The 27,530-nt window shown below is 45.2% G+C and overlaps 1 protein-coding gene across 2 annotated transcripts in view; it reads right to left on the bottom strand.

Annotated features, from left to right (window-relative positions):
* HPCAL1 (hippocalcin like 1) overlaps positions 1–14,605 on the bottom strand; it is a 38,090-nt gene extending 23,485 nt beyond the window's left edge. The window contains exon 1 of one of the 2 annotated variants that reach the window (XM_003204494.4): positions 14,553–14,605. The gene's annotated coding sequence lies outside the window, so the exon portion shown is untranslated. The remainder of the gene's footprint in view (positions 1–14,552) is intronic. The other variant, XM_010707918.3, reaches the window with a different exon arrangement.
* Positions 14,606–27,530: the final 12,925 nt, after the last annotated feature.

Here is a 27,530-nt window from a genome sequence, read left to right as displayed (position 1 = left end):
GGGGGAGTAGCCCAGGGAGATGAAGTGGAGAAAGCAGGAGCCTGTTTTAGATGCTCCCTGGAGGTGCCCACATCCCTCTGGGCTGCAGGGAGCCTGTGGAGACCAGGCTGAGCCTCCTCACACCATCCCCAGGAGCCTGCTTTCAACCCCACAAAAGGAAGGAAAAGCCATTACAAGTTAATGTCATCCATATGGTTCAAGAACTGATACTGCAAGGGAAGTTTTAGGATGTTCTGCCCCCAGAAAGCGTGCATGGAAAAAGGATGTTTCTCAGTGGAGGAGGTACGGCCGTCTGTGATCACAGCAGGCATGGCTGAGATTTTTAAACTAAAGGAAAAAAAAATCCTCTAGAGAGAGGATAATCAGGAAAATCAGTTAATTCCCACATCTGGTTTTAATAAACAGACGGGGAGATTGGTAAACGTGGACAAAAAAGCACATAGTGTCATCTAAACTTCGGAGAACAAAGAGCACATTAACATCAACAGCGGCAGTCAGATAGGATGGTGGATAATTAAGCAGATGATGAGTAAGAAACAAGAGCAGGCATCAACATACTGACACTGGGAGCCAGGGCAATACAGCAGAAGAGCCAGCAATGGAAAAGCCAGGAAGCAGAAGTGGTTTTAGAGGAAAAGCAGTCCAGGAGAGGGGAGCAGGAGGGACATGAGAGCCCCACAGTGGGACTGCACAGCAGAACACAAGGACCACAAGGAGATAAAAGTGCCACTAGGGGTCACGTTCTGGGGAACTACAACTGTCCCAAATGTTAAAGCAAAGAACATAATGTTGAGAACTGACCACAGGTATTCTTGGAAGCAGCAGGCAGTGGGTTTAGTCCTCTAACTGCTGAAGTAGAACAGGGTGATGCTAATTCAGACACTGTAAGTAGCTGTAAGTGCTCACAGAAAGTAACTGACACAAGCATGGAGCAATGGGTTAAGTAAGCAGAAAGAAACCCTGACTGGAAACACAGACATTAACATTTTCAATTTTCAATAAGCTTAGAGGAGTCCAAGGAACTTAGTAGAGAAGTAAGCTGGGTAAAATTGTAAGGAGCTTCATGTGTCCTTATGGTAAAGATGAAAATAGGAAAAGAAAAGAAACCAGTTGGTATCCCAAGCAAAGTGGGGGGACTTGCTGGGAACAATTCTCAATCTGACTAACTAAATACTCACCAAAACAGGGATACTGGGACTCATCAGAGTGCCTATGAGGAACAAAAAGGAACGCAGCAAAGACAGCTGTGTCACGGAGGTCGGGAAGCCAAGGGGTAGAGAGAAATTGCCAAAGTTAAGCTGAATTAGATCACGCCAATGAAAATAAAGAGCAAAGACCAAAATGTTCTTCAGCGATACAAATAAAAAAAAGAAGCGAACTTGGCTGATACTTCTAAAACTGAAAGCACCAGAAGAGAGAGGAGTTTTGCTGTCGCTGCATCAGGATGGTGAACAGCAGGTGGAAAGAAAAAACCCGCAACGCTGACAAAAAAAACCCCAACCTTTTAGAACAGCCTGTAAGTTTACCCTGAAAGTGGGACAGTTTTCTACCAGGGAGGGAGGTGAGGCATTTCCCAACACGGCAAGCACCCAGAGAGGACCCCCTTGGCTTCTGGATTGGAAGTCCACCCTCCCGCCCCCCACAGCAGCACCGGGCTGACCATGCCACCAGCATGGCTACTAAAAGCTGCTCTTTCCAGCTTTGCTGACCACCACCCGCTCACAGAGCGACTGACACAACAGGTTGCTGAAAGAGACTCTTGATGCACGGAGAAAAACCTATCTTAAAAAATAAGATTAAACGAGATTAATTGCCACCTGCGGCTTCATCCCTCGGCACCCACAGCCAGGACTGCTATTGGTGCTCTCCTCAGCGCCTTCACATCCCGTCTCTGACCTCCGCAGTGCATCCCCTGCCTGATCCCTCTGGCAGGAGCTGCAGAGGCTCCCACACCTGGCAGCCCAGAGCAGGTGTTTATTTCTAGCTGCCACTAATCTGATCTCTTTGGGGACAGGTACAAAGGGCAGACCAAACTCAGCCTGGCTGTTGTTGGGTAAGAGGAGTCTGGCTCACATTTACTTACTCAAATTTGGTAGCAAATAGGCTAAGACTACAAACAAGCTTTGCCCTGAATAACCCTAATGTCACACAGGTGTCTGCCTGGAGCTCATTTCCCCAACTTTGGTACCTGAGCAGAAGCCAACTGCATCATTGATAAGCACTCTGCCACATGCAATCAAGAGAAAGGCGATTCATTTACCTGAGAGAGCTGCCTCTTCTTGGATTAAACCAAAAACCACAGGATGAAATGGATGTAAAACCTCCAGCACTGAAGTGTCACCATCAGAGCACAGGGCTGCCTTTAGAGAAACGGAAACTATCCCTAGCAAAGAGCTGTAGTTCTGCCACAGAGCAGCACCAATTTCTTTGCAACGAGTGCTGCTGTGTAGTTGCACCAAGACAGCGCTCAACCACGCCGCTGGCACTGGCCACGTGGCTGCAGGTCATTGGGAGTCACAGCCTGCACAACAACACTGCTCCCACCACACAGACCTATTCTTGTCCAGCTTACCAGGAAAACAAGATGGGTGTTGCTGGAAGAACAGCAACCAGAATAACTTGAGGAAAGGGTAAGAAGCTATATGAGTAACCGTGTGACTTATGCCCAGCTCCTCTGCTGCTCACCACCTCCCAGCCAGCTAGACCGGGTGTAGGCTGAATGTATCACTGCTATTCCAAGTAATGAAAAACAGCTTAACCTTCAACCTGCCAAATGCTCGGGGACATCTCCAACAGAATGACAATTAAAACCAGAGCTAGCACATATGCAAGTGAGCAGACATGAGGCTTTTCTGAGTCAGTTGTTCTGATGCAATGCAATAAGTAGCACTGTGACTTGAAGCTGCAAAAATGTTAAAAACGTACGAGTTTCCAGAATGCACAAGAAACCAAACTGAAGCCTTTTCTGCAGCCCTACAGTTAGTTCTGCCTTGCCTTCTGTCTCACAAATCATTGCACTGCAGAGCATTTAGCCACCTTCCCACATCCAGCTGTGCCCATCACCAAGCGCTGGGCAGTGCTCTCTGCTGGAGACCTGCTGAGAGCAAAGTCAAGATGTAAGCAGCTATCCCTGTTCTAAGGGCTATTCCAGGCTGTACAAAGATGACTGACGAGGATCTTCACGTTCTGCATGATACCAGCAGCTAACAATGAAGAGCGCTTGTGACCACCCATCAACAAAGGTTCTTGGCATCCTTATTGACTCAGATGAAACATGTATCTAAGTGCACAAATAAATTCATCTGACCCCATGATAATTGAAGCACATGCCCAAAATAAAATAGGAGACTGAATGTTCTTCTGGCTCGGGGCATACTTCAAACCCCTTTCATTACATGCTTTCTAGTGCAAGGAAGCATGATGCTGAAGAAAAGTGTACTGGAAGAGAACCAGGCTACAAACCATGATTTGTTTCACTGACAGCATTTTATCTTTGCATCATACTTGCAGGGAAAGAACAGCAGCAAAAAGGCTCAAAATTTATTTCAAAGACACTCATGCACTGGCTGCCTGCTGGCAGATTAATCATTTATTGCCCACTTAGCATAAATGTAATTGTTTTAGAATTCATTCAGACTGCAAAATTATAAGAGGGCATAGTGACTCGAGTCAAATCTGACTCTTTGTTTTACATCTGCTTCAGAAGTGCTCTCTCTGCTACAGAAAGAACCAACTTTGAGGAAAAGAAAGGCTCATAGATGAAACTTGATCGATCGCCCAGATGCAACTCCAGCAACCCCTTCAGATCTCTCCAAGAGATGCCATTTACAGAAACCACTTCTAATGAGGAAATCTTAAGGCAAGGGAGGCAAACCCGAGGGCAACCAGCATCAATCTTTACAGATTATGAATGATCGCTTGCTCTTTTGCTTCGGTAATTGTATTTCCTCTTATAACTCCAGTCTCTCCACCTTCTTCCACAAACTCCCACTGCTGGGCTGTGGTAGCCAATGCTGGGTTACAGAGCAGTCACCATGTGAAAACCACTTCATCTTCCCTTCACTCACTCTGCCAGGGTCAGCCTAAAGTTTAACAGCTCCAGAAACACCCTTCAACACGGAGAGACACCTCCTTCTTACCTTCCAGGTGATATTTGCCAGGAGCTCTGTTGTGAAGGAGGAGTATTTAACTTAGAAAAGAAAAACTGAGGGTGCTGCTCCAAATAGTGAACAGTACCCTTTTAAAAAGGGCAACAAGCCTAAGAAAACCACTTTTCCTCAAAATAAATAGATGGACGGATAGATAGGCAGATAGACAAAAGCTAATCCTCCCAAGTGGTCCTGAGAAACCTATCTCATTGGAAGTAATTCCAGAGAAGCCTCCCTTGGAGGCTGAGCATCTGTGCCTGCAGCACCTGGGGTACTGACATGGGTTGCTGCCCTTGCGTAGAGCATCTCATAACCCTGTGTTATAGGAAGGGCGTTAAAAGCTTAACCACGTGGGGGAAGGGAGGACAGCTGCCCATCTCTGTGATGAGAGAAGTGATGCTAAAAAAAACAGAGTGCAGAAAGCCACAGTGCTTCAAAGAATTCTCCAAACTGAGCTGCAGCTGAGCTTGCACGCACAGATCTGCATCTCATGGAGAGGAGACAGTGACAGCAGAGGAATGAAGTAAACAGCCATTTGCCAAACACAACTTCCCAAAACAGTCAGAAAATGGTAGCTTTGGTGGGGTGAAGCAATGGGGTTCAACAGACATTCTCACAGCACCACGTTTGCATTTAGGACGATGAATGAAAAAAAAAGCCTTGCAGACGGCCAGTCTCCTCACCCTGACTCAGGGCCAGCCACATCCCATCTCTGCAGCAGCACAGCCTGCAGAGGCATTAGCAGTAATTAAGAAAAGCCAACTGCAGTGAAATGCTGGGCTGCTGTAAGAGAAACGTGCACTGCTCGGGTAGAGATCCTTTGCTCTGTTTTCCACTTCTGGTAGGCCAACATGGTACATCCCTAACACACCACTCCTAGGGTGTCCCTCCGTCATTCCTCCACCTTGACCGATGTCACCAAACACCAGGCAGGACCCTGAGCAGCACTTATCCCACTGGCTCTCCAGGAGGCCACGAAGGACATCACGTGTGCCTGCTGTGCAGATGTGTACTCTTCTAAACTGCCAAACAACTTTCCAAAGTGCAATTTGCTGTCAACTCACAAAAAGCATGAACTGGAAAACAACTGATCTGCAGTGATTTTCCTTAAGCAGTAACTGGATATACACTGAGCAATTTTTTGGGGAGAGGTAGGACAGGGGAATTGGTTGCTTTGTGCCCTTTCTCTCTGGGTCCCATATATAGCTCCAAGCCCACTTGTGCAGCTCGCTGTAAGATTAGTTGGCTCGTCCAGGCAGACAAGGGTAGACCCTTAAGACGTTTAAGTGATTTGGGGCAGGATGATCATCTGTCTCCTCCCTGACCACAATTAACTGTTCTACGTCCCTCATCATGCTGGGGAGGATGGCTCAGGGCAGCAACTGAGGCTGAGCACCTGGGTCTGCAGGAATGGGCTCCTTGCAGCATGACCAGCAGCATCTCTCTTCCCTCAGCATCCAGGGCTTTGAATCAATGCTCCTATAATGCAGACATACCGCTTCTCCCTTTTGCTTATTCCACCCAGAGTTCAGTGGTGCAAACAGAAGGGAAATTAGGCAACAAAGCCCGGTGGTGGGCTAATAAATCATATCGCGGATCTGCACTCAGCTGGTTGCAAAGAACATGACAAACCTAAAACAGCCTGCAAATTTCTAAAATTAAATGGTTCTTGGTGTTAGAAAGGTCAGCCATCTGCTCAAATGTTCGTGTTCTTGTTAATTTAACCTTTCTTCTTCCACTCTCCTCTCCTGACTCCTCAGAAAGGAGAAAATACCACCTAAGTCACAGCAGTTCTCTCTCCTCTTCCAGAAAGCTCTATGCACAGAAAACACATTCTTGGCTAGGGCAGACCACAAAGCAAGGGTTAGAACCAAAGTGGTGGAAAGAAGCACTACGTTAAAACCTACAGAGAGCCTGTGGATTCAGGAGACAACTCGCACGGTGCTGAAATCTGCACCCAGTGTCTCAGGATACTTCTTGTCCCTCCCTCCCAACCTCTACTCAGTCTTGCAGGGCTCCTAGAGAAACCTAACATCCCATGTTAGGTTAAATGGTCATCTCCCAGCATGGAGAGCTTCCAAATAAAATACAGCTGGTCTCTGTGGATTTCATATATGTATCTAATGGAATTGTTTGCTTAAAGTTATATATATAAATATGCATATTTGTAAATATATATATATGTGTTTATATATATATATATGTTTGTATGTTTAAAAATATAAGCATCTGGAGTTTCTTAGCAAGTAAAGCCAGCCCAAGGCTGAAGCTGGGTTTACAAGATTAGTGGGCTCCGAGCTGTGTAGGATATGAAGAGATATGAAGAACCAGATTCTGCTCTGCGTACTCTCACAGTCAGAGTTATTCTCTCTTCTCCTCTATTCCATGTAATAGAAGGGAAAAAAAAAAAAACATCAAAAAGATGACAAGTTCTGATCAAGCTGAAGAACAAAGGGTGCAGGGATATGGAGCCCAAACATGTTATTTCCAGGAAGAGGCTAAGGCTGGGTAGGGGAAAGGAAAAGTTGTGAAAGCAGATGGCTGATAAAGAGTTGGCCTTCTGCAACCACCAAACACTCCTGCAACGCCTCTTCAAGGAACTGGCCAACGTGCTTCAGTTGGTGGGGAGCCCTCCTCCATTGAGACCCCTCTGTGCAAAGGAGAAAGCAATACCTGCATCCTAACACCTCCAGCTCTATGCTGGGAATGATGGCTTCAGAGCAGACAGGGCGACACACTGCTTTATTGTGTATCATTCTGAAGCAACAGGAGCTGAAATGAGATTTTGATGGAGATATTTGGATAAAATTCTGTGTAGTGGAGGCATTGTACAGAACTACCTACTGGGTTAAACACAGCTGAGTTTGGATGGAGAAAACATCCCCATACTGGCTTGAAAATCCAGCCAGGAACAGGTGTGAATACTTGGTATAGCAGGTGGCTTAATTTGGGGGAATGATGAGGAATGCATTATCCAGAATTGTTGCCATTCATCATTTTCTAACACCTCCAGCTTAAAACCTAGCAAAAGCTTAGCAGCCTGACCTCTGGGAAGAATGTAAGGCACTGCTACAGCACCAAAACCAAAATATTTTCCCGTTTTTAAAAGTCAACAGGACCCGTATAATTTGAAGAACGGTGGCCTAAGGGAACTGGTTTCACTGCAAAACTGTTTAGGCATCTGCCATTAGTTTAAAAGCCCATTTTTGCTTAATGACTGCAGTTTCACATGCTCCCAATGCCATGCATTATAACTGTCATTCCATAACCTCAGATTTATGAAAGCATCCTGCAGCATCATTGCACTCAGGAGTCTGCTGACATTCCCATTATTAAACCAATTCTTACAGGTCTGCACTTGCATTTAGACCTAATAAATCCTGGATGCTGTCTGGACGTGGAAGAACAGGAGCTCCTACAGGGGAGGATCTGTCCCTGCTCCCACCATGCCACGTGGTGACCTGGGCTGCAGGCAGAGCCATCATCACCCCAAGTACCTTACAGAGCAGGCTGTAGGGAGGCTGAAGGGAGAAGGAAGCTTGAGATGCGATGAGAAATAAAAGTCAAAATTGACCTGTGATTAGCTAAAAACAGAACGATTCCCTCATCATCATGTGAAGGATGAAGAACATGATAAAGCCAACTGTCCTATTAAGTTAGAGTGCAGAAAAAGCATTTGGCTGGAAGTGAATTCAACCACAGAGCTTGGAGCTGTCTGGAAATAGCTGAAGAAGCAGACAGCCTAGAAATATCAAAAATCCTTTGAGATCCTGCCTATGGCTCAAGAGGACAATCTGCAGTCATTTTGCAGGTACTCCACAAAATTCAACAGTTAGTACCTGCCAGCTCTGGAACATCTTTTGTACACACTATCATCCCTCAGTCCTCAATTCAGTTGTCATTTTACAGATAAATTCATCTCCCACTCTCTTTATAGTGGGGAAGAGGGACCATTCAATCTTCTTACCTGACTGTCTGAGTAAGGAGCAGAGTTTATCAAATATATCTGGTCCATCTTCAAATAAAAACAACTAGAACACAAACACAAGCAAAACAAAAGGAAAAAGCTTTTTTCCTTCGATTCAAAATACTTAGAAAACACACAAACTCAGTGAAAGTACCCGCAGTGCATTCTGAAAACAATCTGTTCGAGCTGCTGCATGCTGAAGTTTCTGTTTTCATACCCTTGCATTAACATAGCCATTGTACTCCTTATTAGTGTTACAATATTTCATCATAATTCAGAAAGAAGATATTTTAACGTAGAAGGAGACCTAAAAACAAACTGCCTTCATGATTCAAGTACAAATGATGATATATAATTACGTATTCTGACATATAGGTAATAGCAGTACACAACATACAATGAAAGATGATGGATGCAGATTAATACATGCCTGAATGCTGATGTTTCATGAAATAATGGTAGTCCCAAATGCTAAACACAGGCTAAAAGTAAAAGAAGTGAAACAAATTGAGGGATGTTTTTTTTAAAGAGATAATTACATTAGTTAGGTCAAAACTTCAAGATGGGAGGGTGTTTCAGCCTTTACTTCAAAAAATCTTTCAATCAGTGTTTAGAAATGTCTCTCTGCCTTCATGCCTAGCTGTTCTTAAATCCAGTGTGTACCCAAAGTCCAAATTATTCACTTTATTTTATTACAGCCAATCCGACAGCTTACATTCACCAACCTTACATGCCACAAAACAGGTCAGACTTTACCAGCTGGCTCCCATACTTGCTTCAACAGTTCACCATTAGCAGGAACAGAGCCAAAAGGCTTTGTAAGAAGGGCTCCAATAGAAAACTTTCAGCATCCTCCTGACCTACAACTGTCAAACACAGCTTCTAACAGGCTCACTGCAGTGCCCAGTCAGCGCTACGAAACGCTAGAGCCACAATGACCATCATTTTAGAAATGTATGCAGTAACAATTATGTAGTTATTGAAAGGACAGGCATTTTTGTATATGACTAACGAGGAAGATGTAAATGTTCTCCTTCTTTGCAGATGAAGGCTTGAAGGGGGCAGAAATACTTGCACATGCACATGGCACTACGGCACAAAGGGACATGGCTCAGTGATGGGACTCAGTAGGTCAGGTTGATGGTTGGATTTGATCTTGAAAGGCTTTTCCAACCCAGATGGTTCTGTTTTTTTAATGTCCTTAATCCCTTTGCATACCTATGTGGGTGCGCCCTGGCAGAGTAGGAGACAACAGTGCTGGCTCACAGTAGCTTTTCCCAGTGTTTGCCTGCTGTGCTCTTAACCAGGAATGAGGAAATTAATTTTGATCGACTCCAGAGTGTGAATATTTGTTCCAGTCCAGAAAAACCAGGCCTTGCTTCTTATTGCTTTCTCCTTCCAATAAAGGCCAAACACAGCAAAACACAGGAAAACAGAGCAGCTCTGCAGTGGTTTGGGTGCTGTCTGCCTGACCAGCGGGAACTCAGATGGACGGATGTGCTGCCTGTAGATAGCACTGACTGCACCCTCAGGCTAACCTCAACAGTAGGACATGCCTTTCTATTGGCTTTACCAGAGCTAAAGCTGCAGCAGGATGATAAAAGGAGATGCCAAATTTCAGTGTCTTTTACAGATGGGGCAGAGCTGGCCCCAAAGCCAGCAAGGCAAAGAGATGTGGGCAGCACAAGAATGGCACCCACAAGAATTAGTTGCTGGAATTGGTTGGTCAACCATGAGAGCATGGATCCTGTTCTTCTACCTGTCCTTCCTACATCAGATACCTCCTCCCTGAAAAGAACAACGTGGCCAGGTCTGAATGGATAGTTCCTTTCCAATCTCAGCAAGCAAGGCTTTTCCCAGCAAGGGCTACAAGCCAACACAGCCTCGTATTTTATTCCAAGCTTGGACAACATGATTGAGGTCACAAGAAAATTAAAAATTTAATGATGCACTTTAAAGAAAGAAATGTAGAGGAAAAAGAAGAAAAAAAAAGATGTGCTGAGCTCATGACTAATCTTTGCAGCTCTTGGTATGGACAGGATTTGCACAGCCATGTTGATTTTTTATAAAAATAGTAAATCGTATTATCCCCATGCTGCAAGACCAAAGATTCGCAATGATACCTTAATACAGATTAAATAAAAATAGCACTACCTGAGTCAATCTGAGGATGATAATGCTTTGTAATCCTGCACTATTAGAGGATGAACATTTGTATAGCAGTGAATCAACATGAGATACTTGCATGAGGAGATGCTCCTTTTCTCTTGCTGAATAGTGACGTTTATACAAAGTGCAGAAGGTGAGGGGTGGTTGTAGGAGGCACAGCACACAGAGGGGAAGACAGAGCTATTAAGGGATAGCTCTATAATAATATGTATACAATATGCATAAAATAATAACACCACTTTTTAAGGCTGCGCCCCACTATCTTCCAGTTCTGAAATCCTTGCTAACTCATTAAGCCTGCTTTTAATTTTTTTCCCTGTTGCTGTAAAGAATCAAGTAAAATCTTTGAATTTTCAAAGTTCTTGCAAACTGGGCAATCAGAAAGCCTGTGAGAGCTCAGAATCTTCTAATCATTCATAAAAACAGAAACAGATGAATAGCAGTGCTGCACTTTCATTGTTGTTTTTTTTTCCCTTAATATCCTTGAATGAGCAAACCATGCACATTAGAAGCAATAGAACACTGAAATGCCTCAACAGTGAAAATGCTAATAAAATCCATTTATAATAGAACCTAGAAGAACAGAAAGCTTCAAATATCACTCTTTAAGGCTGGTTGCAGGAAGAGGAGAAAAACGTAAGCTTTGATTGGTGACACATTTTAAGCCATAATAAATTCTTCTCAATTATGTTGTTACATAAGCAACTCACACAAAGGTACTTCACTTGCTATTGTGCTCCCCATTTGTGCTTTTTTAAGACAAGTTTTCCAATTCACTGCACATTTGTTCTTCCCTGCTGCAATATATTGGTGCGTATCACAGGCATCTGGCCCTCACAGCCTGCTACAGAAGGTTTTATCAAACTTGTGGGGAAAGGTAAGAGAATAAGGTAACACCAGTGAAAGGTATCCCTTTCCCCAGCAGGAGAAACCAGGGGGCTTTCCAAGGCAGTAGCACAGAGGACGTCCATAAGTGAGGGAGACTAGCCTCAACTCCCCCCCAGCCTCCTTGACTACCTCCTCCTTCTCTTCCCAGGTGAAGGAGGAGGTCCCTGTGCTGGAGATCTTGCACACCAACAGCAGAGAGATCACCCTAGCCCTGATCTAAATGACAGGAGTATTCCCCAAAACACCCAAGCACCAATTGCAAGAGCACTCAGATTTCCACGACAAGATGCAGGCAGTCCCCAGGCACCTCCACGAGCCCAACTTGCAATGCTCTGTGAGACCTCCATTCAAGGGGTGCTATCTTCCCCCAGAAACAAAGCTTGCACAGGTTTCAGCTCAGTTTCCAGTTTGAAAATCACAGAATGAAAGAATCATTTGAGTTGGAAGGAACCTTTACAGACCATCTAGTCCAACTCCCCTGCAATGAACAGGGATACCTACAGCTCCATCAGGTTGCTCAGAGCGCCGTCCAGCCTGACCCTGGGTGTCTCTACGGATGGGGCATCCACCACCTCTCTGGGAAACCTATGCCAGTGCCTCATAAAATGTTCTCTAAGCTAGTTGTATAGAACAGATCTTTGGTGGCAAAAACTTTCGATTCTCTACTTCAAGACTGAAGTCTTGATGTCCTCGCTGGTGCTGATCTCGATGTCCCATCCTGGACTATTGCTCAGAGCCCCATTTCAGCCATAGAGTCTCCTGCCCATGCAAATGACAGGCAGTTTTGGCTGTTCTTCATCCCATTCCACATCCCATCTTCCCTCTCCTGCACACATCTTTGCTTCCCATTTGCTGCCACCCTGTAGAAAAGCATATGGCTTTAGCTACTGAATTCATGCCCCACATGGAGAAGACCCCCATGCAGAAGACACCCAATGTCACTGCTGAAGTACCGCTATCCTGCTGGCACCCAGGATACACAGCCTCCTAGCAGAACCACCAGGGCTCCAATTTGGCTGTCCTGCACAGAGTGGTCCCAGTTCAACACACTCCCATCACATGCAGTCTCTGGCTGGGACAGTGCCTGTGCCCAGAGCTGCTTATCTGCTTACAGGCAGCACTGCAGCTAATGAGCTTGCTCCATCAGAGCCCATAGTACCCCATCAGGAGAGCACTGAAGCACATGCTCCAACACCCCATCCTGGCTGAGGCCACTACATTCAAGCACCCAGCTGAAGATGAGGCTCCCAGCATCCACCTCAGTGGCTACTGCGTGTGTTCTCCACACCAAGAGTGCTCATTGTGGGTGAGATCCAAGTTACTGCCAGGCACTTTCATGTTTGTCATGGTGCTCCCCTTGCTCAGAAGCCACCCCCACACCACAGACCACATGTTGTATTTTGAAAGTTGCCCAGTGGTCTCAGCACTTCAAGCCTATCTGTCTGCCCATCTCTCACCACATGCCATAAACTTCCAAACAGAAATTGCTGCATGTCCTAGAATTACCTTAAATTCCCAAATCAGAATAAATAACATATCTGAACTTTAAAGGCAAAGAGAAACACAGACCATAACAGCAGCAAACCTGTAATGCACAAACACCCCAAAGCTTCAAATTCTGTTTGCAAAAGTCCATGTTTCACAAAGACCACAGGGCTTTCATGTTTTTGAGAGCACTATCCAAAGCGATAATGCAGGAGAAAAAACAGTAACTATTCTGGAGTATTAGCAAGTTTTGTACCTATCACCAATACAAGTGTCACCTGAAATGGCAGCAAAAGAAAACCCAATGCAAGTTCAATTGAAACTGGCAGTAGGAAATTACACAGCCTTGAAGACTGTGGCAGTGTGTGGCAGTGTTACAGCCAGCAGCAGCCCCATGCTCCCCTCTGCCCTCAGGAAGAAAGGAAGAAAGTTTGATTCATCTTTCAACATCTCAAAAAGATCAACTGATGATTCAGGTCTCAATATAGTAATTATTAGTGCAAATAGCACACAGGTTTATAATGAAGATGCATGGCAGCTGCAGGGGTGGGAGAGAGGAGAAGTTTGTAAGCTATTACTCACATGAACATTTGCAAAAGGCACATGGGATTCATAACTTGGCCCTGTAAGACTCGTGTTATATGGGTGTATGCCTCAGTAGGAATGTCAGGGATTAACTGAGCTCCCCTTACAAAAAATACCAAAAGTACCAAAAACATAGATAACATCATTTATTAAGTAAGGGATAATTTGTTGATGATTTGTTGAAAGATGTAATTGGAGACAAATAAATTTAAAGGAGTAATAAATAAAAGTAATAGTTTTCTGGCCAAAACGAACACATACTTAAGGTGGACATGAGCTCAGTATAGCATATCATTCCCCAGCAACTCCCCTGCCACATCTCAACCATATGCTGTACAGACACAGCAAGTCAGCCTGGCATTTTCATCCATGGGGAAAGGCACCTTATCTATTGAAAATACATTTATTTAAAAGATGGAGAAGTCCATTAAAGGCTTTGGACACTCAGCTGTGGTTCATTAGTCAGTCTATACACACAAGATCTCTAATAGCTTGTATCCTGTGCACTAGGGAAATGCAACTAAAGAATAAACTTCCTGAGCAATTAATGTGCAATGATATAATTTCGTTAATCTCATTGGAAAGAATCTAGAATTGAAAGAGGAAACAGGGTGTGGATTTCTCTAGAAACAGCAAATGCAAACAGCAAAGGGTGCTGCAGAGCAGCATGGCGGGCGCAGTGCTGACAGAGGCTGGCTGCAGGGAGGAGCAGAGTAGTGCCCAGTGCCTGAGCTGGTTCCCCAGCTGCCAGTGTTTCTGATCAACGCTGTGTTCCTGTGGCTCTTTTCTGATTTCATGTTTCATTTACTTACAAATAAGAAACTAATGAAGTGCAGACAAATGAAATACACGGAAGCTTTGGGTACCCGCCAGGGCAGAACCGGTCACACGCGGCAGAGATTAGCACGAGTTATGCAGGTCATCTGAACCACTGGAAATTGCATTCCTTCAGATTAACACAGATGGTCAGAACAAAAGGGAGAAAAAGGACAAGGCCATTCCTCGACACGGAAAACACTGCCTGCTGGGCTACACAGCAAAGTCTGTGCAAAATCCAGCTACAGACTTTCCATGATTTAAGTCAAACATTTAAGAAAATATAAAATTTATTTAACTTATCGAGTCTCAGCAAGCTCACTCTGGTGCAAAGGTAAAGCCTCCCATTTTGATGGCAACCTCACGTTCAAAGATCAGCCTGCCAGCTCTCAACACTTGCCACAAGCTGAGACAATGCACGTTCCTGCACCAGCTGCCCTATCATTCCCATGTAATGTACAGCCCAAAAGAAGAAGGATTTGAGAAGTACTCACCACCTATCTTGGAACCTCTTCAGGAAAAATCCACAGAGCTCAATTGCCTGAAGGAGAAAACAAAACAAACATGCTTTACATCACAGCTTTCTTCTAAGGGACAGCCTTCCTTCTTTTTGGCCTCCTCTCCACAAACAAATTTTCCTAGTTGAAATCAGAATTTGCCTAAACATATGAAAGCTCTGCTACAGCTCTTGCTCTAAATTGAGCGACAACTACTACTTCATCCTCTGCATTTGCTTTTGATTATTTGTCCTGAAAGAGAAATCAAAACCCATGTTGAAAAACACACAGATTTCTCATGAATTTGGACAGTGATCTCTTCTGGCATTCAAAAATCTGCCGAAACCATCCCTCCTGCCTTACACCTTTTTGTAAAACTCACTTCCAAAATAAGTAAGAATCAACTTCAAATTGCATCAAAATGCTGTGGTAGAAAGATTTGCTTGGTTTATGCTTCAGAATACTGCTACGCCAACATCCAAAAACAGGAGAAACAGCACTGGAATATGACAAAGCCTGTTTCAGGATTTTTGGAGCCATTAAGCATTGCTTTCAAAGGGCAGAAATCAGTTCTCTATCAGTTGAGCATGACACTCAAAAAAACAGAGTATAATAATATGCATCCTTTCAGTATCTGCCAGATCCAAATGCCAAGGTTCATCAGCACTTAAAGAGTCACAAGGAGCGAGCTCACCTGCTGCTGCGATTCGTAATCTCTCAAAGTCTGTGGATTAGGAAATCAAAAATGATAAGGAAATTAGGAAACTAACTCGCTCCAGTTCCCATCCTCCCACAGAACTGCCCACAATTCGCCCTGTTGCTCCTTGCCTCCAGCCCAATGCCTCCAACCCAATGCCTCCAGACGCTGCAATCCCACAGCTCTGCAATGAAATCCTCAGTGCTCCATCCCAAAGTAACATAGTTGGTCTTCCCAACAAAAAAACCCAGCCTTAGAGATACCAGATAGCAACAAGCCATCCGACAGTTGCCTCCAGCACCCTACAAGGGGGAATTCCTCCCATTTGTGATTACATTCAAACCATTCCACCACACCCTGAAGTATCCCTACTGCCAATTCACTCACCAGGGGTAACCACAAGCCTACGTCAACACCTCTGGTACAGACAACAAACCTTCCAAATCCAGATTCTGATTGTGTCCAAAGATTTGGAATCTCCCTCCTCCCAAGCACTAGTCATTTTCCCCACTGTCACACTACCTGTTGAATCTCAACCAGTATTTTACCAAAAGCATCAGTTACAATGCTGATAAACTGACTGACCAAGCCATTAGGCCCATCTCTGCAACCCCCTACCAACAGCCCATGGAGACTGACCACACACGACTTGACCATCTACTGGACAGAAGCCTGGACAGTTAGCACATCTTTGCACCATCCGTAAGGAAAGAGTTTCACCAAAATTCTTCTTCTCCAGCTTCCTTCTGAGAACACCAGTGGCAAAAAGCCAGCTAAGATCAAAGCACATGGTATTATCTGCTCTCTTGAAACAACTGGTTGCCCTGCTATCAAAGGAAATTAGCATGTCTGACACGATCTGTTCCAGACTAATCCACGCTGCCTGTTACTCATAAGCACCCGGAAGATGCTTAGGTGGGAAATAATTTATTAACTTCCAGGAAAATACTGTAATAAAAGTCAGACTGTACTTAATTCCATCTCCTCTCATTTAAAACATTCAGCACTATATTTTTCCTTTTACATCGTTACGGAAACCTCCGTAATTTTCTACATGTTTTCAGAAATAATCACCAAGGAGAAACTGAAACGCACCGAAGTCAAGCAGGCAGCTGAAATCAGGCTCATACACAAACCATCAGAAGCAGACAACTGTCACGAGGTGCCCGCAATTCCGACTGAGCGGCTCTGACCAAAGACCTGACCCTGCTGCACGTGTCCTCCCAACAGCTGGGGACTGTGTTATACAAACCCTTTCCCAAGAAAGAGAATTTGGAAAGAAAAATAAAGAAGGGAGAGAAGCCCACACCCTTTATGTGAGCGCTCCCTGATTGGTTCTTGTCCTATTTTATGCCAGCATCTTCCCTCTTTGGTGCAGATGTTAACTCCATCAGTCTTCTGCTCACAGGAAGGAAGATCAGGACTCTACTAAAGTTTCTATGACTCCCAAGATCACAGAATCACAGAATCACAGAATTGTAGGGGTTGGAAGGGACCTCTAGAGATCATTGAGACCAACGCCCCTGCCAAGATCACCAGGCAAGAACTCACAGTTGTGAACTGGCAGCACTGCAGGCATTTAAACAGATAATTTTAGCCTCAACATCTTCTTGGAAGAAAACCCATTATCCTCGTTTTTTACAGGAACGGATGTTAAGCGCTTCAGGCTGCTGACCAATGGAACCCAATGGAAAGACAACGTCAGAACCAAACTGGGTCACCAGCAAAAGAGGAAATGCAAACCAGAAGCACTTCTCATCTCTGCTGTATACCACTGGCACAAATTATCGTGCCTTCCCCATACGTGTCACATTCAGGAGACCTTACAGAACAGCACACCATGATTTGGCTGTACTTTGTTATATGCTTAACAAAAAGCCATTTCCCAGTCCTCAGCTATATTTTTGCATTCCAAAACTTTTAGGAAAAAAAAACAAAACAAACTTTGCCTTTGGATAATTCTTATAATTATCCAAAACTTTTGCTCCAGCCTGAGGAGTAGAGAGTAACTGGCCAGCACATGTTAATCTCCATGGTACCAGCACAAGAAGTATTCAAATCCACTGCCAATTAGAAGTAAGGTATAATTGAATTAGCAGAAGCAACTTATGGCAGAAATTCAATTACAAAGCAGAATTAAAGGAAGAGATGTCACTAACTTTTGGAGGCTGGGCAGGAAGAGGTGAGTGCATCAATTACTATTTTCAGAGCTGTTAGCAGAAAGCTTAAGGAAGAGATGCGTTCAAAGAACAATTTGTAAAGAGCTTCACTGATGGATGAGAGAAATGAAGGTGACAAATGCTTTTTTTGCTCATTTTCCAAGGTGATTTCAACCCCTTTCCATTGTGCCATGTCATAGACATTAAGTCTAGTTTCTTTGTACACAATGGAAAAGCCTCAAGTGTTGTTGGTGCTTCTCATTCTCTAAGGGCCGCTCCTTTCACCCAGCCTCCACTTATTTCCCTCGGGCTGATATTTCTCTTGATCAATCTCAATGCCAACTACCAGTAAGGCCCTCCCACACTTCCAAAGTCCAGTTTTCATAACTGCAGTAGGTCAAATGAATACTGTTAGTGACATTGCCGTGCTTGTGAATGGTGCAACTTGTCTGCAAGCCCTGTGTGCAGCTTTGGAAATAAACCCCAACGCTAGATGCTGCCTGTGCTCTGTTAGCAACACTTCCTCACTACAATTTCTTTTTCATCTGGAATCTGCTATTTCACAAAAATGTGGGCTTTTTTTCCTCTTTTTTTTACTCATGGCACAAAGAAACTCTCAGAGGGATGTATCCTCCAGGTTGCTTTGTCTTCCTCAAGGCCTTTCAATGAGGGAAGAGGCATCAGGCATTCCCCTGTCTGTCAGAGGATTTTCACTCCCCAGGCTCATTTCCAGCTCGCCTAAATCCAGGGGATCACTCGCATCACTTGGCACGCCTGTGGCTCCCAGCTAGCCTGGTGCAGGTTAATTCCTTCTAGTTCCTGGGCAGCTTTTGCAGCCCTCACCATGTTCTAGGCTGCTACAGCTACAGATCTATGCTAATTTAAAAGCTAATTCAAGTCTTCTCTTCAACATCCTGCTCTGACTGTAGTGCAGGTACACCTCAAGCTGTATGTCCCCTGGGGGGCTAGTAGTGCTTAGACGTTTGTCTTGTGTTTCAGCAGATTCAATGCTGTCCCTACTTTCTCTGCTTTGAATGCTGCCCGTGGTTCCTCTCCTATAACCACTTCACCTCAGCAATATGCCTACAACACCTCCAGAAAGTGCACAATAATCCAAGCACTGAATGGGAAGCAGATGTACAGGTTCTTAGGGAGTATCACAAAAGCATCTGGTTAAGTCAGGGATTGAATTTCACTCCCTCAGGTCACTGGCCCAGCTACAACTCCATCACAGAATCATAGACAGAGTCATAGAAACATTAAGGATGGAAAAGACCACTCATGATCATCTAGTTCAATCCATCATGACCACTGACCACATCCCTCAGTGCCACATCTCCACAGATCTTGAGCACCTCCAGGGATGGTGACTCCACCACCTCCCTGGGCAGCCTGTGCCAGTGCTTGACCACTCCTTCTGAGAAGAAATGTTTCCTAACATCCAACCTGAACCTCCCCTGGTATAACTTCAGGCCTCTCATCCTAGCTCCAGTAGCAGAGTCCATAGTTCCTGGACCTGCTTCAGCAGTCACTATGAACAAAAAACACACCTCAACTTGCACACATCAACCTGGACACATGCACTGGGGCAAACGGAGCCACACAACCCAAAACTCTAGATCAAATCCCTCCATTTTCATGGTGAAATTTTAGGAAATAAGCCCGTCACGCTCTGTTGCATACCTGCCATGCCCATGTGCTATTATCAGAGTAGATACATTTCCCAGGCAATTCAAAGAGCTTGCACCTAAACTGGTAGAAGATAAAGTCCAGAGTAAGTGTTGCGCCATCTCGAAAAAGCTGCACTTTCAGCATCCCCAATGATTTATTTATTGAAGACAGCCTCACTGGAGTGGTTAAACTGAGGAACAGCCTGAAGTGTGTGGTACAAAAATCTTATCTTTGGCTGATGGTGTCACAACACAAAAAATTATCCATGCCAAGCTCAGGAAAACAACAGGGGAACCAACAGAAACAGAAAAATACCCAAGCAAAGGGAAAACCTGCATGCCAACAAATACCACAGGCTGCACGGCACTGGATCCATCTCACAGCCACAGTTCTCCTAGCTTCAGAGGAGCTTTGCTCACTTCAGCCAAAAGCTGAAGATAGCATTTTTTTTGTATTATGTGTCACATTTGGCTTACGTACATCCTGCCAGGGACTCTCACAAGCTGGCTGAGAAACACGGGCCACCGGGGATGACTGTACCCACTTCAGAGCGGTGAGGATGCTACACAAACATCTCCACCCAAGTTAAGCGAGTAATCAATATCTGCAGCCCAGTTTCACACAAGCAGAGCTATTTGGCTTATTAAACACAGCCCAAACTTGAGTTCTACATAAACAACTAAAAGGAAAGCATAATGGCATAAGGAAGCTGTCTAAATTTGAGGGCAAGCAAACAATGGTGAGGAAGGCTTTCTCGGGGCCAGGGCTTCATACTGGACGCCAAGCTGGGTAAGTTACCACATTCCTAATTCCTGAAGTAAAACATCTAAGTTCACATACTGCACTCAATTCCGATAGAAGCTGTGCGTGTGTAAAAGGAAGGAAGGAAGGTATGGAAATTTAGTACTGACTAAACACATTAGATTTTATTAATTCTAATTTAAAGTGTCAGAACAAGGTGAATTATTTCCAATTAAGTATTTTTCCCTTACTGAACTGCGGGGTTTCTTTTTTTCCAGAAAGACTAGTAAATGATGCCACACGCTGCCAGGTCAGGCTCAGACACATACGATCAGCCATTTAAAAGGATACAGGCAACTGAGGCCAGAACAGTGCCCGTTATTTACTCCATTTCCTCTTTTCAACTTTTTCCCAGTACAATTAACAAAATTATGTCACTGCACATTCACTGCCCAGGAAGTTTATCTCTCTCTTCCCCTTTCAGTCCTCCTTTTCATTTGCATTTCCTTGCTTCACAGGATGCTCTAAACTAAACATTATATTCAAGTTACATGATACAGACTGGGGAGGAATGGAGCAACAAGGGGAGGTCGTGGGAAGGGAGGTAGCTGCCTAGCAAATCTTAATTTAGCAGATACAGAGGGCATAGTGTCAACTGCTTTTTATTAAAAGGAGATTGCAAATTTGCATCTGCTAAGGTTATCAGGTGGAAGGACACAACAGAGCAGTAGTTGAAAGAATTCAGTTTCCAAGGACTGAATGAAGCATGAATGTACTAGAAAATAAAACTACAGTGATCAGTGCTGTTACAGCACCAGGAAGCTGCTGCAAGTAAACTTAACCCTCTCTGTATATTAAGACTATTTTATGCCACATGAAAACGTGGATTCCCTGCACTCTCCGACTGCGGAATATGCTGCTGAATTTAAAATGAGTTCATCACAAACTAATGTTCCTGGACAGATCATTTATTCATTAAAAAAATAACACTTGTTGCCTTATAATTAAAAAGGGGAAAACATCTTGAAAGCAAAGCAAAAAAACAAGGCTCTAGTTTCCTACTAACCCTCCAGAGAGCTGGGAAAGCAACATTAAGAGCAAAAGTGCCTGTACAGTTCAATCACTGCTTTACAGACTGTAAAATATCAGCCAAAGTTGAGGCTGATGAGCTTCCTTGCTTGCTTCCAGCCCTTGTGGCACAAGGCACTGGTGATGTCACTCTCTGGAGCCATGGGGACATTCAGGTGACACCACTGGAAGTCCCTTCTTTCTGTAGCAGGGTGGTACTAAGGCTGCCTTTGTGGAAGCCATGACCCATGTGAAACTTGGCACATGAAACAGACTAACAGGCATGGCACAAACACTGTCACACACCCAGGTGACAGTGAGCCACATGCCTGCTCCTATCGCAGTCTCTCCAGGCACAGGTCAGAAGATGAAGAGCAAGCTCACACGGAGAGTGATAGACACAGTCCTACCTCTGGTGATATGTCAAGGCCAGGATGTGTTGTCTTTCCATACAGTTGCTGTTACACTAGCACACGTTTGTTTAAATCCCTGAGGAGACTTTAATAGTCTGCTAAGCCTATATGCATACAGCTCAACCTGCAAAAGAACTATAGAACTGGTTTTGCAAAGCTTTAATGAAACCCCATTGAGCAAATAATGTATAACTTTTTTTTTCTTTTTTTTTTAATAAATGTGCCTCACCACGAACTGTAAAACATCAATGGGGTCAAGAAGGAGGCCCATAAGACCCCAGTGCCAGCCATGGGACATGCATCTGAGAACAAGGCTGGACAACAAGAAGCAGCCAAATCCCGAACTCCCACTACAGATGGGCCTTGGTTGTACCCAGTACCCAGAAACAGGGAGACAAGCACACAACCAACTGTCAAGGCAGAAGATCATAGAATCATTGAGGTTGGAAAAGACCTTGAAGATCATCAAGTCCAACCTCCAGCCCATCCCCACTCGGCCCACTGACCACGTCCCTCAGTGCCACATCTCCACGGTTCTTGAACACCTCCAGGGACAGTAACTCCACCACCTCCCTGGACAGCCTGTGCCAGTGCCTCACCACTCTTTCTGAGAAGAAATGTTTCCTAATATCCAGTCTGAACCTCCACTAGCATAGCTTGAGGTTGTTACCTCTTGCTATATCACTAATACCTGGAAAAAGAGGCACACCCTCTCCTTGCCAGAGCCTCCTTTCAGGGGGCAGTTGTAGAGAGAGATAAGATCTCCCCTGAGAGAACTCTTATCAAGATTTAGTAATTCAAGTTAGTTTGGACTCTTGACTGTGTCCTGTAGCAAGCTGGAGCTCTGGAAATGGCAAAATCAAAGCTGTCTTTCTGAATTACTTCCATAAAAATCCACACTTGATAAATGCACTTGTTGCTGGTGCTTTCAGCTTGTAATGGCATGCTTCACAGAGAAGACAAGCCTTCTGGCAGGCAGCAGCATGCCCTGCGAATGCTTGCTGACAGTCCCAGCTGGAGGCAATGAAAGACATGGGCAAGTGTCAAGAGAGCCAAGACTGCAGAAAGCACCTTTAGCGATGCTAAGAGGCTTCAATGTGACAAAACCTACCTGCAGCGAACTGTTTTGGCACGGTGTCCCCTGTTGGTGGCTTCTGAGGACCCAATAGGACCTCAGCAGATGTCAGCCAGACAGAAGTACAGGTTCTTCAGTGCCACCAGGACTGGGGCCTGGCTATGCATGCCGGTCTGCAGCATAAAGACAGCCCTGCAGACTGGGAGTGGAGGGCTGGGGGGAGGTTCAAGCTGAAGAGCAGTCCTCCCTCACCCTGTGTGTCACCTGAGGGAAAGGCAGCTCTCGTAAGGGCACATACTAGTGAGGTTTAGGAACAAACGCCATTTTAAGAACCATGACATGAGGAGAATAGAAAGCTGTGGCAGGAGGCTTCAGAGCTCACTCTCATTTGCTTTCAGACCATTACCACAGCTCCAATTACCCTCAGCTGGAAGGAAACCCAATTTCCATTAAAAAAAAAAAAACAAAAAAAACCGTAATAAGCTTCTGATATATCCTCTGACAATCAGAACAAGCCCCAGCTCGGCCTGGCAGAATGGCTTCCCACAGCCTAAGTATGGGTCCAGCCACAGTCCCTAAGAAAGCCAAGGGAAAGGAGCTGACAAGGCCTTTCCATCTCAGTGGGTTTGCTCCAAATCAAGCCTAAGCTGAGAGGAACAAGGCTCCTTGTGTTTGCTCTGGGCTTTGATGAACTGGGCTCCCTGCAGTGCTAGGTTTGGCTTATCACCCGTCCAGGCCTTGCTCCACTGCAGGATGCAGCCACCAAGGTGTTATTGCACAAAGACAGGAGAGAGGACTGATGCAGAAACTCCTGTTCATTTATGTTGATATGGCTTTCAGACTGGTCACAGAAGGTGTCTGAAGCATCTGCATTTCCAACCACAAACATCACACACTTTAGCTCAAGAACAATAAAACTCAGTGCAGTGGAAATAAAAGCAGTGCCTGTTACTGAGAGCTTTTATGCTGATTCTACTTTCTTCTCTCTACTGTACAGTAACTGTAGCCATCTCTTCACAAGAACATTAGAAGGACAAATAGTAGCAAGAGAAAATTAAACCAAGCAGTGACACAAAACGGACGAATCATTTCAGAAGACACTTACACTGCAAGCTGGAGGCAACAGCAGGAGCAAAAGAGGCAACAGCAAGAGCTTGCTCAGGGCTGCGCTTTGGGAGCGTTTCGAGATGCAGCAGCCGCGATGCAATGAGCCAGACAACTCCTTCCAGGCAGCTGCTTCCAAGCCAAAGTTTTAAGTTGCTGTGTTCTCGTCAGCTCTGGTGGAGGGGATAAAGGTTTTTCCAGTGTCTCCTAATAGACTTAACAGATGTTGCTCCGAGGCCCTTTCCTAAGCACCATGAAGTACTCTGGCTTTCTGCATGTTTGCTTTCGATCACGCAGTTTAATAACTGAGCTCCATGCTGCTGGAGATGCACACCCAGCATCCTCCCTGCTCACCCCTGCTGCCAGCTTGCAGACTGCTGCCCTTGCCCCTTGAGAAGCTTTGTTCTAAGAAATGCAGAATGATAACCTCTGAGGAACACCGTTTACTTGTTTAAAAAAAGCCTGGATAAAGGGGAAAGGCAAATACTGCCCCACCAGTGCTAACTGCTCTGACAGCAGCTAGCACAGCAGGATCAGTAGCAGCAAGCTCTCTCCCTTCACACAACAGAAGAGCTGCCAAGAGGAGAGAATCCTGCTCACAGTGCCCTTTAGAGAAACCTAGAAAAAAATCCTACTACCTCAGCACAGCAAAAAGCATCCGTTCTGCACAGGCACACTCAGAGAGGTGAATTAGAAACACAGAAGGCATGGCCCCCAGAAGGCTTTTTTTTTTTTTTACCTCCCACCACAGCCACCCTCGCCTATGCAAAATGATGTTGCAGGAGCCACGTGCCAATTCCCAAGCACCAGAAAGATCTGTTTCCCAAGCCCATGCCCAAGCTACACCATCCATTACCCCCTGAAAGGAGATTGTGGTGAGGTGGGGGTCAGCCTCTTCATCCAGATAACAGTGACAGGATGAGAGGGAATGGCCTCATGTTGTGTCAAAGGTGGTTCAGGTTGGATATTAGGAAACATTTCTTCCCAGAAAAACTGGTGAGGCACTGGCACAGGCTGCCTAGGGAGATTATGGGGTCACTGTCACTGGAGGTGTTCAAGAAACAAGGAGATATGGCACTGAGGGATGTGGTCAGTGGGCAGAGTGGGGACGGGTTGGTGGTTGGACAACATGATCTTAGTGGTCTTTTTCACTTTAATGACTCTATGATTCTATGATCACAACCTGGAGCAAGGCTCATAATTCCTTCAAAACACAAGTTTGGTATTTGCACACCAGCACACATGTGTGCGTGCACACACCCCTTTTACCCCACTCTGCTCTCTGTGAGATGCTTCCTGCACTTCCACTTGTGGGAAGGATGTTCACAATGCTGGCATGCTGCATGGTTGGAGAACTGGAAACAAATATCTCTGCCACTCTGACTAGCACGCCAGTTAATTCCTTACGATAAACACATTGTCTGAAACAGAAATTCAATCTAATTGCAAAACCAGCTGCTTCGGCTTAGCCAACCCTCCTGGCACAAGCACCAGGATTTCAGTATGCCTTGCTTCTAGTGAGCATCTCTGAGGCCAAAGCAGCCTTTTGGGACTCAGCCTCCCACCCTTGAGGTCTCCAGCTGTCCCTGCCAGCCAAACCCAGTGCTTTCCAATCCAGCTGGAGTTTTGAAGGTTTACCATCAGCCAGACACCTTTCTGATGAGGTTAAGATCACAGCCACTGAAATCCTAGCAGACATCCTTTTTTTCTTTCAATTGCATAAAGCATTCATTTCCTTACGAAAGTCTAGGCAGAAAAAGAAAAGATGGCCTCCTAAAATCGTGTCTGTAGAAGTCATCAACAAAACTGGCAAGTGTCAAAGGACAGTGCGTTAGCTGTACGTAACTATAGCTATGCCTAGGTTTTCGTCCTGCTTCTTTGCCAGACAGATATCAAGTAGACTGTGTTGCTCTATACAGGTTGTTCAGTCATCAGGAAAAATGTTTGAGCGTGCAAGTGAAGAGAAAAGCTGATTGGGTTGTAGAGGGCATCTTTTGCACCAAATGTTGCCAATGTCAGTTTCTACAGAGCTCAGCTAACACAAATTCTTTAAACTCCTTGCTTCTTTCTTTGATTTTGAAGAGAAACACACCTACAGAACAAGCAACACACCTACAGAACAAGCAACATTGGAACAGCACAAAGAACCATTTGCCATTACTTCTACACTGGTTATCTGCAAGACCCTATAAACCCACTAATTATAAGCAGCATCTCTTACTGCCAGTGGCACATTTTGTGCTATGCAGCCCAGGAGACATGCAATATCTCTCACATTACAAGTTGGATGCAGCCTCCTGGCTCCTGCCTCCTAATTGCAGCACGGACAGTGCAAGGGAATGCATCATTCATTGTGCAGTCCATACTATTATATATCCAGCCATTCGCACTGGACTTCCAGAAAAGAACCATTTCCAGAAGGTTCAGCTGAAGAATTCACACTCTCCCTGCTGCTAAAAGAACCTGGAGCTCCTTCATGAGGAATGCGGTCCCACCGTTTAAGGCTCATAGCATCATTACATCTGGAGCATGACAACAGGCAGATATTTATATGGGAAAGTCAGGCAAAGCAGAAATCAATGGGTTAATTAGCAGATTAGCAAAGTACAACCAACCCGTGACGGCTTTTACTCACCAGAAGGTTGATAAAGTGAAGATAATTGTTTGCACTCTTTATACTCTCTGGGATGGCAGAGGATTATTGGAACGATGGAAATTTCAGGCATTGATTTAAAACATTTTCTGCTCATTAAAGCTAAACCCCAAGCATTTTGCAAGAGCAAAGCCTCCCAAAACTCATAGCGTGGGATTCCACATGATGCAGTGATGCAGCCAGCATGGGCTACCCCTTGCCAACATAAAGCAGCTTTGCTCTGAGTTAAGCCCCATGAAGGTATTCAACTTGGGCACTGCAACTGTTTCCTAATATGCAGTGAACAAAGAAACCGATCCCACATACAACCACTATGGGAAGCACACTAGGAACAAGGGAGAGAGCACATTTCAGGAAAAATAGTTTTTGTTCCACTCTCCAGAAAACGTATGGCATTTGTTACTGAAGCCAACCTAGGAGTCAGGTTTGAAGGAAGGAGCAGCAGCTCCGCAAGCGAGAGATACCCTTCCCATGAGCATCAGTGCATCTCACACACACACACACACACACACACACAGAGCACAGTCTCATTCCTTACAGTCTCGTGTTCACTGAAAGCAAGAAAAATCCCTACTATAGAATTCTAACTCAGATCGCCTACTTGGTTTACCAGCATTCCCATCCCTGTCAAATCAAGGTAATCAATACATCAAAAACTATCGCACGGCTTCAAAAATACAATAAATGATGCTGCACGAATCTTTTTTAATCGCAACCATTCCGAATCACGGATCATGCCGGATTTCTTTGGGTTTTGTTTTTGTGCTTTTTTTCTTCTGCAGAGTCACAGTCCCCGAGCTGACTGTTGCTCAGGCTACATCAGCCTGAACCAGCAGTCTGCGCCTGTCTTTTGAGCCCAGTGCCAGCCCTGCACCCAGCTGTAACACAGAGAGCCCCTGCAGCTGGCACAGCTCTCCCCACCCAGCACTGCTCCCCAAGAAGACGAAGCCACGCCAACAAAAAGCGCTTTTTTTGCCAGGGTAGCTGACAGCAGACCAGCACTGCTGCCAGCATTGCGACATCCATTCTAGAGCAGCAAGCGGTTCTTTTTTTTTTCCTCCCCTACACAGTTTCCTACACTTTAAGCCAGACAAAACCATTACACTGAAGGCAAAAAGCAAAGCCCAGAAGAAGGCAGGTGTGGCCGAGAGGCAGCGCTGCCGGCCGGCATCTCCCCATCTCGCGAAGGCAAAGATGCGCACACTGCCTTTCCGCGAGCCTCACCGCACCAGATGACAGCCGAGGCACGCAGCTACCGTGCGATCCGCTCGCGTGCGGGGAAGGGTCCCGGGGCTCAGCACCGGCGGCGATGCGGTCCCCGTGCGGGCACACGCAGCATCCCAGGCATCGCGCGATGCCGCGGGACCCACCCAGGGCGGCTGCTGCCCGAACGC

This window comes from Meleagris gallopavo, chromosome 2 (genome assembly GCF_000146605.3).
Source record: "Meleagris gallopavo isolate NT-WF06-2002-E0010 breed Aviagen turkey brand Nicholas breeding stock chromosome 2, Turkey_5.1, whole genome shotgun sequence".
NCBI lineage: Eukaryota > Metazoa > Chordata > Aves > Galliformes > Phasianidae > Meleagris > Meleagris gallopavo.
This window is presented reverse-complemented; position numbering and strand designations above follow the sequence as displayed.